Source organism: Trematomus bernacchii, unplaced genomic scaffold (genome assembly GCF_902827165.1).
Source record: "Trematomus bernacchii unplaced genomic scaffold, fTreBer1.1, whole genome shotgun sequence".
In the NCBI taxonomy this organism is placed as follows: Eukaryota; Metazoa; Chordata; class Actinopteri; order Perciformes; family Nototheniidae; genus Trematomus; species Trematomus bernacchii.
In genome coordinates this window covers 6023-22205 of record NW_022987722.1, presented here as the reverse complement: position 1 = coordinate 22205, position 16183 = coordinate 6023, and the positions used below count along the sequence as shown (strand labels likewise).

Sequence of the window (16183 nt, the reverse complement as noted above, 5' to 3'; positions counted from 1 at the left end):
TACCGGGCTAGATCTCCATGGTAACTTATGCTGAACGGCTAACCTGCTCCAGGAGATCAAGTCAGTGAAAGCACCGCCTGCTGGCCAATCAGAGCTCAGTGTGCGCAGTTTAAAGCGATCAAGTCATATTACAGAATAAAGGAAATACAGAAAAACTGCCGTTGCAGGAAAGACGGCCGGCAAAAATCAACTGACTGTGTGAACGTGAACATTTATAGAATATCACCTCCCATCTCCAGAGCCATCGCCACGGAGGAGCACACAGCCTCTGCGAGCGAGAGAGAGAGAGAGAGAGAGAGAGAGAGAGAGAGAGAGAGAGAGAGAGAGAGAGAGAGAGAGAGAGAGAGAGAGAGCTAGAAAGAGCACACCTTTATCTATTTAATATAGTTGTACAAAATAAGTAAGAAATCATTCCAATGTGTACTATAGGACAGTACAAAAAAAAAAAAAAGTTTAGAAGGGGAGTGATTAGTCAAATATGCATAAATAAAAAGAAATATTGCTAACTATAGGTAACATAAGATAAGAATAAACAAGTTTAAATGATTTGTTATTGGTTGTGATCATATTCTAAAGATGTTTAGATTATTGAAAAGTATACAGCTCCATTTCATATTAGTGTTGAGAGCTGTATCCATCAATTCATGTTGTGCTCAAAGTGCACCAGATTGATGCATTTAACTTCAACATTTAAAACAAAATCTTCCCGGGGGTGCAGGCCAGAGGATGTGAGGTCCACCCCCAAATAAAGCAGGTTAAAATAATTAAATTGCATACAATTTATTTTAGTAAACACTGAAAACGGGTCCCACAAACCCAAACAGCACACAATGGTCAAAGGTAAGCATATAATACAACAAGTCCTCCAACTCATACGACCAAATAGGTCGATTGTTCAAGCCCTTACTTATAGGCTGGTTATGAATCAAGAGGAGGAGCTGCAGACAGGTGGAGGTGTTAAAGTCCAAGTATGAAGTCAGACTGCCAGACGCCATTTTACAGCTCGACAGGAGGAGAACAACAGGGTGAGTGTTAACACCAGGATCTGCTTTGTAACACATTCATTATTTACTCTGTTTTACTGAATGTTAGAAAATAACTTGGTTAAAAATCTGCGTCCTAGAGTCCATTGAGACTTCTGCAAGTGTTGTAAACTTTTATTGTATCCTGTTTTCTGATTAATCAGAGTTACATAACATGTGACAGCCCAGCGCAGACAAAATGGAGAACGGCCTGTCTGAAGCCTGACTGATTTCATGTATTTTAACTGTCTGTGTGTGTGTGTGTGTGTGTGTGTGTGTGTGTGTGTGTGTGTGTGTGTGTGTGTGTGTGTGTGTGTGTGTGTGTGTGTGTGTGTGTGTGTGTGTGTGTGTGTGTGTGTGTGTGTGTGTGTGTGTGTGTGTGTGTGTGTGTGTTTTATCTCAGACTGGAGAAGATGAGTGATTTTAAAGATGAGGAAGAGGACAAATCTTCAGTCTCCAGCGGTCTGTCTCTGAAGAGTGACTGGTCTATGGGTCATCCTCCAATCTTCAGTAATGAACATGGACCCTCAGACACAAAGTAAGAGTTTCTACTGTAACCTGACCTGAAGAGGATCCAGTTTGTTGGTATCTGATCATCTAAACTGTTTAATGAAACCCAGTAGAGTACATTAACAAAGTTTAATTGAACTCTTGCTTCTTAGCATCATCAGAAATAGTAAATAATCTACTAGTGAAATCATCCTCACACTCTACATGTTGGACTTAGTGTTAAATTAAGCAAATAAAATACATATAATATACAATATTTGAACAACAGAAACCCACAATCACGACTCAAAAACAAAAAAAATCTTTAATCAGGTGAACAGTCATAGATCAGAAGCTGCTCTTTAAATAAACTAATGATGTTTAAACAAGTGTTGTTTCCACAGACAGAGAGCAGAGTCTACGGTCTCCATGTGGTCCCTGAAGAGTGACCGGTCTAAACAGTGGACTCCAGTCTTCAGTAATGAACCTGGACCCTCAGACACAGAGTAAGAGTCTCTCCTGTAAACTGACCTGAAGAGGATCCAGTTTTGATGTAATCTAGTATATTAAACTGTTCTTTAATGATATCATTTGAGCAGTTTGTAAAGGAAACACGCAGCAGAGTAAGCTAACATTATCTAAGGATATTTCAATATGCAATTATATTATCATTGTATCTGTGTATAAAATGGTTTTAAATAGCAAAAATGATGATAAAATCTGATTTAAAAACTATATATATTGTCCAAAACATTATTTACCAAATTGGGCATATCTATGATATGTCTTTTTAAGATGTTTATTAATAATAGTGATAACCTGGTGAGCTGGTTGTGTTTAGCATTAGCAGATAAAACAGAGTTTTGTGAAATCACATGTAGAGTCAATGCAAAGACCCAGATCCATGCCTGGCAACACGAAGGAAGTGAAGATGTTAAATTCATATCACCTGCGTATTCGTGCAGCGTGACACATTTCAACTTGAGTGTAAAGTTTGTGACGCTCTGTTACAAACACCTGTCAGTGTTGAGATTGTGCTCCTGGGGTCTCTGACGGTCTGAGGGGAATCAGAGAGGAGAACAGAGCTCGACTGCAGCTCATATTAAATCAGGGTTATTTATGTTCCTGTATAAACCAGAGACTGTCTGTGGTGCTAACAATATAGTGACTGCTGTACTTATGACTTCATGAAGTTACTCTGAGTGTTGATGGAGCAGCTAATGTTAGCCTAGCTTTAATCAAACCCATATCTCTTCAGAAAAAAAACATTTAAAAAGGTTTTTATGCTCGTTGTGTTGGAGACAGACCTGACAAAGCATTAACTCAGGCTTTTTACAAATCAGTATCATTTTGTTGTTATTTAGGCATCCTTTCCATATGTTTATTGCTATTAATTCACAGCAGATTCTCTGTAAGTTGGGTTTATAGTGTTCCAGGTTAATACAGCTGTGTGTGTAGATACAGGGAACATGTGCTCCTCTGGGTGATGAATCCAGACAGGATGCTCTTTGGTTTTATGATAATGTGAAGTGTAAGATATCTACCTGATCACAAGGGTATATTATATAGAACTTTTTTTAAATATCAAACTAGAATTTGCCCCCTTGTTGTACTTTTGGTGAGAATCAGCTCCTCTAATGTAAAGTGCTATAAAGGATGTGTTCCTCTCCACAGAGGGAAGAGGGAGAGTGGTGTTCCTGTGGAGGAGCAGCTGTCCAGCTGTGCTCTGTGTCAGGACGTCCTGAAGGATCCAGTCTCTACCAGCTGTGGACACTGGTTCTGCAGACAGTGCATCACCTCATACTGGGAGCAGCGCCCTCCATCAGGAGACTCCTGCTGTCCTCAGTGTGGAGAAAGGTCCAGAACCAGAGCTGGCCTGCAGACAGCCAGTCAGACCAGCTCTGTACGAGGTAAGAGGCCGAACTCATGCAGCGTCTTATTCCTCTTCCTGGTTCATTTGTTTTTTTTATTAGGTATTCTGTTGTAGAGCATAGACATTAAAATGTTTATAAAACATTTAAACTCAGTCTGTTTTTATTAGTTTTATTGTTATATTCTCAAAAGCATTTTCTGATTCTCTCCTGTTTCCTTCTCTTCCAGCAGAGAGTGGTCTGCAGGAGGTTTTATATGAACATAGGCTCAGTCTGAGGAGGAGATGTGAACGTGTGACTGAAGGAACTGATCAAAGTGAAACCCTCCTCAACAGCATCTTCACTGAGCTCTACATCACACAAGGCCTGAGTGAAGAGGTTAATACCCAACATGAGGTGAGGCAGCTGGAGACAGCTTCCAAGAAAGAGCCCCTCCATGACACTCCAATCAAGTGCCAGGACATCTTTAAAGCCTTACCTGACCAACAGACTCTCATCAGAGCGGTCCTGACCAACGGAGTCGCTGGCGTTGGAAAAACTTTCTCAGTGCAGAAGTTCACTCTGGACTGGGCCGAGGGTTTGGGAAACCAAGATGTCAGTCTGGTGATCCCGCTCTCCTTCAGGGAGCTGAACCTGATCAAAGGTGAGCAGTACAGTCTTCTCAGGCTGCTCCATGTTTTCCATCCAACCTTACAGAAGGTCACAGCAGAGCAGCTGGCTGTCTGTAAAGTGCTGCTCATCTTTGACGGCCTGGATGAAAGCAGACTCTCTCTGGACTTCAGAAACAATGAGGTTGTGTCTGATGTCTCTCAGCAGTCCTCAGTCAATGTGCTGCTGACAAACCTCATCAGGGGGAAGCTGCTTCCCTCGGCTCTCGTCTGGATAACTTCCAGACCTGCAGCGGCCAATCAGATCCCTCCTGAGTGTGTGGACAGGGTGACAGAAGTACGAGGCTTCACTGACGCCCAGAAGGAGGAGTACTTCAGGATGAGATCAAGTGATGAAGACCTGTCCAGCAGAATCATCTCTCACATCAAGAGCTCCAGGAGCCTCCACATCATGTGTCTGATCCCAGTCTTCTGCTGGATCACTGCTGCAGTTCTGGACCGCATGTTGACTACAGACCAGAGAGTAGAGCTGCCCAAGACCCTCACTGACATGTACTCACACTTCCTGCTGGTCCAGACCGAGAGGAAGAAGCAGAAGTATGAAGAGGGACATGAGACGAGTCCACAGCAGCTGACGAAGGCTGACAGGAAGGTTCTTCTGAAGCTGGGGAGGCTAGCGTTTGAACATCTGGAGAAAGGAGACATCATGTTCTACCAAGAAGACCTGGAGCGCTGTGGTCTTGATATCACCGAGGCCTTGGTGCACTCAGGAGTTTGTACAGAGATCTTCAAAAGAGAGAGTGTGATGTTCCAGAAAACAGTCTACTGCTTTGTTCATCTGAGCGTCCAGGAGTTTCTGGCTGCAGTCTACATGTTCCACTGTTACACCTACAGGATCACAGCGGTACTGAAGGACTTCCTGCAGGGAGACTGGCCCTATGAGAACAGTAAAAACAGTGATCAGGAGTACCCATCCCTGGATGTCTTCCTAAAGGGAGCCATGGCGAAATCCCTCAGAAGTAGAAATGGCCACTTGGACCTGTTTGTCCGCTTTCTCCACGGCCTCTCTCTGGAGTCCAACCAGAGACTGTTAGGAGGCCTGCTGGGTTGCACAGACAACAGACCAACATTCATCCAGAGGCTCTTCAGAGTCCAGCTGGGTCGCACAGACAACAGACCAGAAACCATCGAGAGAGCCATAAAAGTCCAGCTGGGTCGCACAGACAACAGACCTGAAACCATCCAGAGAGCCATCAGCAACCTGAAGGAGATGAGCAGTGGTGAAATCTCTCCTGACAGGAGCATCAACATCTTCCACTGTCTGACAGAGATGAAGGACCACTCAGTACATCAGGAGATCAATGAACTCTCTGTGATCCACTGCTCTGCTCTGGCCTACATGCTGCAGATGTCAGAGGAGGTTCTGGATGAGTTTGACCTGGATCAGTACAAAACATCAGATGCGGGACGACAGAGACTGATTCCAGCTGTGAGGAACTGCAGGAAGGCCAAGTAAGTCCAGATGTGATTAACTTTATAAACTAATGTGGATCAGAAGTTTAATTATTCAAATAAACACTATAACATTTCCGCTGTTTAAATACTGAGAGCAAAATAAACCAAGACTGTTCTTCTATTTATTTATAATAATAGTTCAATTGAACCGTTTCTCTCTTCATATTGAGTGATGGAGGCGACATGTCAAACACATGAAGGACTTTAGAGGTTTCTCAGCATGTGATCACACCACACAGCAGGACTTACAGTTATCAGTTATTATTACTTTCTAGTCGTTTCTTTATCATTAAACACACACTTTTTTATCACAATGTATTAGAGTTTAAAATAAGATCTATATAATTCCCCACCAATAGGAGAGTTATGTATTACCCTCCACATCCCCCTCCCCTTCAGTATCTCACTCCTCCACACCGCTGACCTCCCCCGACACATCAGACTCTCTCTCGATCAATGAAAGGGATGTAAACAGACTATTCAGAAAACTCAATACCAGAAAAGCGGCTGGCCCTGACAATGTCTCCCCCTCCACCCTGAAGCTCTGTGCTGATCAGCTGTCTCCTGTGTTTACTGACATCTTTAACACCTCACTGGAGACATGCCACGTCCCAGCATGCTTCAAAACGTCCACCATCATCCCGGTTCCCAAGAAAACAAGGATCACAGGACCAAATGACTACAGACCCGTCGTCCTTACCTCTGTGGTTATGAAGTCCTTTGAGCGCCTTGTCCTGTCCCACCTAAAATCCATCACAGACCCCCTCCTGGACCCCCTGCAGTTCGCCTACAGAGCCAACAGGTCTGTGGACGACGCTGTCAACATGGCCCTTCACTTCCTCCTCCAGCACCTGGACACACCAGGAAACTACGCCAGGATCCTGTTTGTGGACTTCAGCTCCGCCTTCAACACCATCATCCCGGCTCTGCTGCAGGACAAGCTCTCCCAGCTGCACGTGCCCGTCTCCACCTGCAGGTGGATCACAGACTTCCTGTCTGACAGAAAGCAACACGTGAGGCTGGGGAAACACGTCTCTGACCACCGGACCATCAGCACCGGTTCCCCTCAAGGCTGCGTCCTTTCACCTCTGCTCTTCTCCCTGTACACCAACAGCTGCACCTCCAGTCACCAGTCTGTCAAGCTCCTGAAGTTCAGACGACACCACCCTCATCGGACTCATCTCTGGTGGGGACGAGTCTGCCTACAGGTGGGAGATGGACCATCTGGTGACCTGGTGTGGGGAAAACCACCTGGAGCTCAACGCCCTAAAAACAGTGGAGATGGTCGTGGACTTCAGGAAGAACGCAGCCCCACCCGCCCCCCATCACTCTGTGTGACTCCCCAGTAACTGCTGTGAAGTCTTTCCGCTTCCTGGGCACCATCATCGCCCAGGACCTCAAATGGGAGCAGAACAGCAGCTCCCTCATCAAAAAAGCCCAGCAGAGGATGTTCTTCCTGAGGCAGCTGAAGATATTCAACCTGCCAAAGACGATGATGGTGAACTTCTACACCTCCATCATGGAGTCCATCCTCACCTCCTCCATCACCATCTGGTACGCCACAGCCAAAGCCAAGGATAAGGGCAGGCTGCAGCGTGTCATCCGCTCTGCAGAGAAGGTGATCGGCTGCAATCTGCCATCCCTCCACGACCTGCATGCCTCCAGGACCCTGAGGCGGGCAGGGAAGATAGTAGCCGACCCCTCCCACCCTGGACACAAACTGTTCACCCCCTCCCCTCTGGCAGGAGGCTGCGCTCCATCGGGACCAGGACCTCTCGCCACCTGAACAGTTTCTTCCTCTCCGCTACCGGCCTCTTAAACAAGGCCCGGCCCCCCCACTGACACTTTACCCCTGCCACATCATAGACTATATGCATTACATTAATGCACACAATGTTCATACTCCTTTCTGCACATATTCTTATTTCACATTTCATAGTTTATATTCTAAAATGCATTCATAGCATTCTATTTCCATGTAAATTACTGCTTTATTTAAAGGGGACCTATCATGCAAAATGCACTTTTGTAGGTCTTTTATACATGAATATGTGTCCCCGGTGTTCCAGGGAACTCACCAAGTGTCAGAAAACATAACCCTCTCTATTTTCCTCCATACCCAAATCTCTAAAAAAGGGGCTGCAACTGATCTGATAAAAACTGATCCAGATTTGAACACTGTCCTGACGTCAGGACGGTGGCGCTACGGCTATTGGGCCAACTCCACCAATCAGGAGGAGACAGCCACGGCCATTGCCGTTTGAAAAGCGCTGGAGACGATGTAGTACATATGCCAGGCCTGTAGGTGGTGCTGTTCTCACTGAATCAGCCCTTGCAAAAACAGAGCTAGAAATGGTCAAATTGAGCAAAATGAGGCATTGCTAAAATGCATGATCTGTTTGGTATTTTGAAAAAAAAAAAGTATAAATATGCCTTATATAGGTATGGTCCTACACTATATTATTCAAATATAGCATGAAAGGTCCACTTTAATTTGTATTGCTATTTAAAGGTGGGGTAGGTAAGTTTGAGAAACCGGCTCGAGATACACTTTTTGTTATATTCCATGGAATGCTCTTAACATCCCGATAGCAATGAATATCTTAAGTGCTTTGACAAAAAATCCATAAAAAAGTCATCTGTGGAAGCCGTAGTACTGTAAAAAGCACGACCAATCATCTGAGCCGGCCCGGCTAAAATAACTGGATGGCCTACCTGCCTGTCAGCCTTCCATGTGTGCACAAACTTATCTCGTGCCCTCATTGGTCATGTGCGCGTTCGTGTGTGTTGGAGGAGGGGCTCTGTAAGGAAGTGGCAGATTTTTTCCGGCTGTGTATTTTCAAATTCTAGCGCACTCGAGCTGGTTTCTCCAAAATGACCTACCCCACCTTTAACTGTATTTTATTACGGTGTAAAAGATTTTTTGTTTTATATTAGATTTCTTGTTTTTTATATTTTATGTATGCGCCGTGACATCAAGTCAAATTCCTAGTAGGTGCGAACCTACCTGGCAATAAACCTGTTTCTGATTCTGATTCTGATTCTTAAGCCCAAATGCCCCCGCCGGCGGGGCTTCTTAACATTAACAACTACTATTGATTGACAAGCTATACATAGCTGATTTTCACTTGAAGACATACAATATTTAAACCACCTTCATAACTAGAACAGACCAGATAGCTAACATATAAGGGAGTGATGTACCGACTAACAAAACCAAACAAAGAAAATAATAATAATAATAACTAAATAAATACAAAATAAAAATAATAAATACAAAAAAAATACAAAGACAACAAAATAAATATAAATACATAATAAAGAGGAATGAGGGGGGGGGGGGTCCATTAATCAGTCGACAAAAATGAGAGAGATTGGCGAGAGATTGGCGAGAGATTGGCGAGGGATTGGCTGATCAAGATCCCTCCGCTTCGCGTCGGGCTTCTCGATCAGCCTGTCGGGTGTTCTTTTCCCCATAATGACCGCCTCGCTGCACATTATCCCTTACTTATTATCTTTAAAATGGACTAACAGCAAATATCAATCAGAATATAAGTCAAATATTTTTTTCTTCAAATGCTTGAGGTCATTATGTTTCCTCTTTTTATAACACATGTTGTAATATATGTTTTATTATAGACTTAGTGGCTGTGGACTCAGAGAGGCTCACTGTGAAGTCGTGGCCTCAGCTCTGAAGTCTGACCCCTCCCATCTGAGAGATCTGGACCTGAGTCTCAACGATCTGGAGGATTCAGGAGTGGAGCTGAGTTCTGGACTAAAGAGTCCAAAGTGCAGACTGGAGGCTCTCAGGTCAGTTCACTGACTGAACTTCATCTGTTTGTATTTATCATTTTCTGAATTTGAAAAAAATACATTAAAATTATTTTTTCCATTTTTGCTAATGACTGAATATTGATCAGAATAACAAAGAGAAGGTGAATGTGTGAGGGAGAGAGTTTGAGCTTCCACAGACTCACTCTGTGCTCCATGAGTCAGTGGAGATGCTGTCAGTACTGATGAGCTGTGAGGGAGATGAAGGAGTTGTTAAAGATCTGATCAAAGTTAAAGTTCAAGATTATCAATGGATTGTTTCATCTCTGACATTAAAGGGGACCTATCATGCAAAATGCACTTTCTGGTGTCTTTTCTACATCACCATGTGTCCCCGGTGTGTCCCTATGTGTCCCCGGTGTCAGGAAATAAACCCCTCTCTCTTTTCCTCCGTACCCACATCTCTAAAAACGGGGGAACAACGGAGCTGATCCAGATTTGCTGCGTCATGACTAAAATGTGGGCGGGCTTTATACCCACGGGCCAATCAGAAAAGTTGCCGTCAGAAACAATGAGCCGTGTTCTGGAAGTAATATGGTCTGTGTTTACATTAGCATGGCTAACACTCAGAGCTAACCTGTACCGGAGAGAGTATGTGTAAAGAAGCAGGAAATAAAAAGGAACTCACCTTGTGGTATACCTGAGAGAGAGAAAGAGTTTGAGCTCCATACTGTTTCAGAAATAATCCTTGATGTTTTTTTTTTTAGATTAGATTAGATTAGATTACTTTATTGTCATTACAAAATGCAAGCACAGTGTAACGGAATTTAAGGAGGGTCTAACAAGAGTGCAAAACAGTCAGTTATATAAACAATTATCAGAAGTATGTATAAAATAAATGATACAAAAATAAAGGTAAATAGATGGGAAATGTATAAATAAGAATAAATACACAGATAATAATAATCATGTTTGGAACATGATGGCGTTTAATCACGGCAGCATTTAGCTGAGTTTCTGCTGGTAATTCTGAGCAGGCATTAGCTCCCCCTCCTCTTTTTTCAAGCTAAGGACCCGAACCTGCTCTTCTCTAACAGCTGAAACAGAGGGATATGTGGGATTTCTAAAATGCATGATCTGTTTGGTATTTTGAGCAAAACACATCCTAGACATGTTTTTTATATATTTGTATATATCTGAGACCCATAATATATGCCTAAAGACAGCATGATAGGAGACCTTTAAAACCCTGTTTAACTCTGAACAGATTATTAAACCTGGAGTTATTTCAAACAGGAACTTTGTTTTCTAAAGTTACATCATGTTTTCTTTATTCAGACTGGGGGGCTGCAGTTTGTCACAGATCAGCTGTTCTGCTCTGATCTCAGCTCTGAAGTCCAACATCCATCTGAGAGATCTGGACCTGAGTTACAACGATCTGCAGGATTCACATGTGAAGCTGCTGAGAGATCTTCTGGAGAGTCCAGACTGCAGACTGGAGACTCTCAGGTCAGTTCACTGACTCTCTGTTACTGCTGGAGATCTCATGTTTCATTAGTTATTCAACCTGATTCTTCTACATAACTAACTTACATCCATAAAGTTGTAAATGTTCTTTTATTCATACTTTCATTTGTAGGTACTAAAGTAAGAACTGCAGAGATACATGTTGTCTGATTCTTAAAGGAACTGTAATAGATGTTAGTTGTTAAAAGTAAATCTATGTTTTTAATATTTAGTAAACCTTAACGTCTGAATAAAGTTCATCTGAAGTCATTTTAGTTTCACAGGATAAAGTTGAGTTTCTGAAGGAGACATGTGTTTTTGTTCCCATTCATTTCAATGTTGAGTAACACATCTGATTATAAACAGATTTGTATCCTCATCATGTTTTCTTTATTCAGACTGAGGGGCTGCAGGTTGTCAGAGATCAGCTGTTCTGCTCTGATCTCAGCTCTGAAGTCCAACATCCATCTGAGAGAGCTGGACCTGAGTTACAACGCTCTGCAGGGTTCAGTAGTGGAGCTGCTGAGAGATCTTCTGGAGAGACCTGACTGCAGACTGGAGACTCTCTGGTCAGTAAGGGGTCTCTGCTGGTTCAGCAGTATTGTATGAACCACAGGGAGGTGTTTCTCTCACTGGGGAAACAGATCAGTTATGTTACCCACTGACTGCAGGCTCTCTCATTCTTCCATCAACTATAGAAGGCCAGCTGAACATGCAAAGCCACACTTTAGGAATCAACTCTCTAACAGACATATGGGGTTTTACAGAAGAGTGGGAAAGGTAGTCTGTTCTTATGGGATGTTTTTAGTTTCTAGACCAGGGGTGTCCAAACTGCGGCCCGGGGGCCAAATGCGGCCCTCGGAATCGGCCCTCAGTAAATTCTGAAAGTATAATGAAAATGGCCCACAAATGAAACTTCTGCTTGTCTTATATTGTACTTCTTAAATATATATGTACACATATATTACACAGTAGTATTCATGTGTTAATAATCTCACTTTTAAAATAAATTCAGTCAATTAAAGTTGAAAACATGTCCTAACAAATCTAACTTGATAAGAAAAAAACCCAATAACTTATTTTTATAACAAGTGTGAAATAAACCCTTCATATTTCCTGTAATTATAATCAATCTGAAGCTCCTGTTTAAAGGAATGAGCTGCTGACAGAATAAAGTAAACCCTCTGGAGAGCTGAGAGCTGTTTTGTTTCTTAAAGCATCCTCAAGTAACAAGCATCCTTTACCTTCATTTGATTGAGTTTTCTGACTTATAACTGAACTTATGAGGCAACATACCTCTAGAGAGCGGCCCAGACCTTTATATATTTTTCTGTATGCGGCCCTCAGTGAAAAAAGTTTGGACCCCCCTGTTCTAGACCAATGAGTGGTTACTTCCTGTCATGCAGCTGAGAGCTGTGGCAGGCAGTCGTAGTGTTTGCAGAGAAGATATGATGGGATGTAAAGCATGAGATCAGAGGCCTGTACTACGAAGCCGGATTTTCGCTTAGCCGGCTGACTTCAGGGAAAACTCGGGCTTTCCGGTCCTACGACGCTGGTTCTCTTTTTAGCGGGCTAGATCTCCATGGTAACTTATGCTGAGCGGCTAACCTCCTCGGGAGGAGGTTAGGTTGCAGGCTAAGAGATCAACTCAGTGAAAGCACCGCCTGCTGACCAATCAGAGCTCCGTGTGCGGAGTTTAAAGCGATCAAGTCATATTACAGGATAGAGGAAATACAGAAAAACTGCCACTGCAGGAAAGACGGCCGGCAAAAATCAACTGACTGTGTGAACGTGAAAATTAATAGAATATCCCCTCCCATCTTCAGAGCAATCTGACTATTATAACATTAGCGTTAAGAAAGCTTACTTAAATATCTGCCACAACATAAGTAACCGGATCAGAGTAACATTACGTACAGTCCGCGGCACTGTGAGTGCAGACGTCGATGTGTCCCATTATCATTCATATCATATCACATCATAATGTATCATATATTTCCTTATCTGAGTCAGCTGAGCCGTATCTGGCCGTGCAACACTCACAGTGTCACATACTGTATGCAGAAGTATTATTTTAAGCAACACATTAAGTTGACGAAACACTCGAGTCAAATGTAATTAAAGTCAGATCCACTCGTGTCTTGGACGGGGCAGTGATATCATAAACCTGTTCATGTACGCATTCAAACACTTTTTCTTTTACCAGCTGTATTCACCTTGCAGGTGCAGCTATGTGGCTTTTATCCTGGATAAAGTGTTTAAGTCATGGATGTTTAAAGTTTAACTTCTTCATATTTGACTAATATTATAGTTGACTTTTCATTCAGGAAGTATGACGCTGCGCTGTCAGTACGCTTGTCCATGTTTGTGATTGGTCGAATGCTCCAAATACCACCCCTTTCATGTGAACGCGCACCTAACTAGATAGGACACGGCTGGCTTGAGCGATCCACTTGATAACCAGCGTCGTAGGACCGCTTAGCGAGAGCGCGTATGTTTTGGATTGGGCCAACCGGCTAACTCAAACATATCCAGGTTAGGAAAATCCGGCTTCGTAGTACAGGCCTCTGGACTCTGAAGCTGACTCAAAGAACAAACACTTATTTAAACTGGATCTAAAACTGTTGGATTGTGTTCGTCTCTACAGGATCAATGATGAGACGATCAGAGCCACGATCCAGAAGACCTGTGAGTACTGAAACCATATCCTCCATTCATCAAGATAGTAAACTCTTTAATGGAGCGTGACCTCAGAGGAAAACAACACTCTTCTTTCTCTCTTCATCATTTTAGCTGCTTCTCTTTGTTTTATCATCATCATTATTCTCTCTCTCTCTCCTTCTCCTCTCAGGTGACAGGAAGTGAAGACACACAGAAAGGTGAGAGGTCGTACCGTGTGAAGTTTATTTATTGAGGTTTCAACACTTAGTTAAAATGTAGTTATTGCTCAGTGTGTTTCTGGTGTTCCAGACAAATCTGTAAGCTCAGGTTTTATTTGTTCTCAGTTTATTCATCACGGAGCGAGTTTGAGACGTGAAGAGGAGCGTTGAGGCATTTTGGAAAATAAAGAAGAAGACTGCAGCTGATGAGAGACTTCCTGTTGGCTCTCCTCAATATGAAATGAACAAAACAATCAATTACTTAAAGCTTTTCTTAAGAAGAAAGATGTGTTGCACATACACCTGCTGCTACCTACCACCACCTCCCACCTATCCCGGCACCAAAGAGGAGACTCCATCGACCCCAGATACCCCAACTCACTCTTCTTCAGGTTAGCTTGGAGCCCCGCCTTTACCTGCCCCAACACCTCACTTTGAACGATGTAGTCATCCGGATATCTGCATACTGAGAGTGGGACGCAGGACCCGGTCAATGAGCTGCTGGAAGGGGGTCCACTGGACTGGAGGGGCGCTTGGATCTGGTGATGCCTGGCTCTTCCTGAAAGGGGAGGACTCCTATCTGCCATAGTTTCTCCACCTGACGACTGAGTTCGGCATCGGGGGGTCCAGTTGGGGTGAAGAGACTCTGGGGGGCATCCGATGGCTCCTGAATAGGGGGGGCCCTTGGAGTGTCCAACCTAATGATAATAATAATAATAATGCATTTTATTTGTAAAGCACCTTTCATTGCTAAAAGTCATCTCAAAGTGCTACAAGGGACATCATATACTTTTTTTTTTTTTTAAAGAAACACAAGTTTAATAAAAGGCTTTTAAAAAAAGAAAGGTTTTTAGGCCCTTCTGAAAGGAGTCAGTGGTCTGTGGAGTCCTCAGTTTGTCTGGGAGGGTGAACAGAAAGCCCCCCCATGGTGCGGAGTTTGGTGCTGGGGGGGGGAAGCAGATGGTTGGTTGTAGAATGAATGGAGGTTGCGTGTGGAGGTTTGTGAGGAGAGTAGTTCCTTGAGGTATGAAGGAGCGTTCCCGTGGATGCACTGATGAGTGAGATCTTGTATTTGAACCTAGCTGGAGGGCTATTGGTGCCCCCTGTGGACCCAAAGCGACTATTTTGGTTGGGGTAATGAGGTGAAAGTTATCTGCACCTATTAGTAGGAGAGGCTGCACTCCGCCTACAAGGGGAAGGCCTTGTAAGGCGGAGATAGTGTTTCTTGAGTTCATCCACAGGATCACTCTAGTCCACAAGTGAAAGTCTGTCAGAGGTGAATGTGTCTTTGATGAGGAATGTTTTCTTGGGATTGAAAGCGGGTGATATCTCAAAGGTCACTGAGGCTCCATTTCAGAATAATATATATGATATGTTTTATAATGATTGATCTTTAAAGTGTTCTCAAAGCTGGTAAAGGTGCAGCTAGTTTGAATGACTTTGTATACTGCAGGGTAGCTTTTGAATTTACTCCAGGTGGAACTAAAGCAGGGGTGTCAAACTCAATTTCATCGCAGGCCACATCAGCATTATGGTTGCACTCAAAGGGCCGGTTGTAACTTTTAAGTTGTAATATTTAATATATATAAAATAATGTATTATATTACATTATTGCCTCTGCATTGGATTATTATCGGATAGGGTAATAACTTCATGATTAACTACGTCTGAAAGCAGAAGTCTAAGGCAAATCATTGCAAGTCTCTTCAGTGAGAATGTCACAAAATTATTTAAAAAGAAATTCTGGAGAAAAAAAGTCAAAATAGGGAAATTTGAAAAGAAAGTAACATTTTGGGGAAAAAGTAACATTCTGATAAAAAGGCATATTTGAAATGCATTGTGGGAAATGTAGTTTATGGGCAACGTGCTTCTGTAAATCAGCATGTAACCGTATAATAAACATATTATATTCTTTGCAAGCTCTTGTGGGGCCACATGACATGAAGTCGCGGGATGGATTTGGCCCCCGGGCCTTGAGTTTGACACCCCTGAACTAAAGTCTGATTTAACACTTGATTATATTTCCCATCATTCATCCACATCTGTAAAGTAACTAAAGGTATTGCATACATGTAGTGGAGTCAAAGTACACCATGTACCTCTGAATTGTAGTGGAGTAGAAGTAGTACACAGTTGCATAAAAAGAAAACTAAGCTTCATCTGCAAGCCCAATGGCCTTGGAAGAGCTGCTAAGGAAAAGGAAAGACATCTGGAGACTTTGGAGAGACAGCTAACGGACAAACTCAAGGAACTGAAAGACACTCCCTAACAGGCCGTATGCTGTTTAGCCTGACCTTGAATGATTCAGTGCAATGTTCTGTGCAGGTTTTCTGTTTGCTTTTTCAACTCAAGGAGCTCAAAGACTGATTGAAAGTTGATTTGATTTGCATAATTTCTGATTTCTGATTCAATGTGAAGGAAAATTCACATTTGAGTTGATACAGTATATGTGTGCATATAATGCACCCTTTGGCCTAACCTGGGAGAGCCTTATGTTTACTGCCAACCTAAGGACCTCCAAC

General features: G+C 43.0%; 1 long non-coding RNA gene across 1 annotated transcript; it reads left to right on the top strand.

Annotated features, from left to right (window-relative positions):
- The first annotated feature begins 10747 nt into the window (after positions 1-10747).
- On the top strand, positions 10748-14531 carry LOC117493764. The gene is made up of 4 exons (XR_004557028.1): positions 10748-10785; positions 13430-13470; positions 13634-13661; positions 13788-14531. It is a non-coding gene; the product is annotated as an uncharacterized LOC117493764 (long non-coding RNA).
- The last annotated feature ends 1652 nt before the right edge of the window (positions 14532-16183 follow it).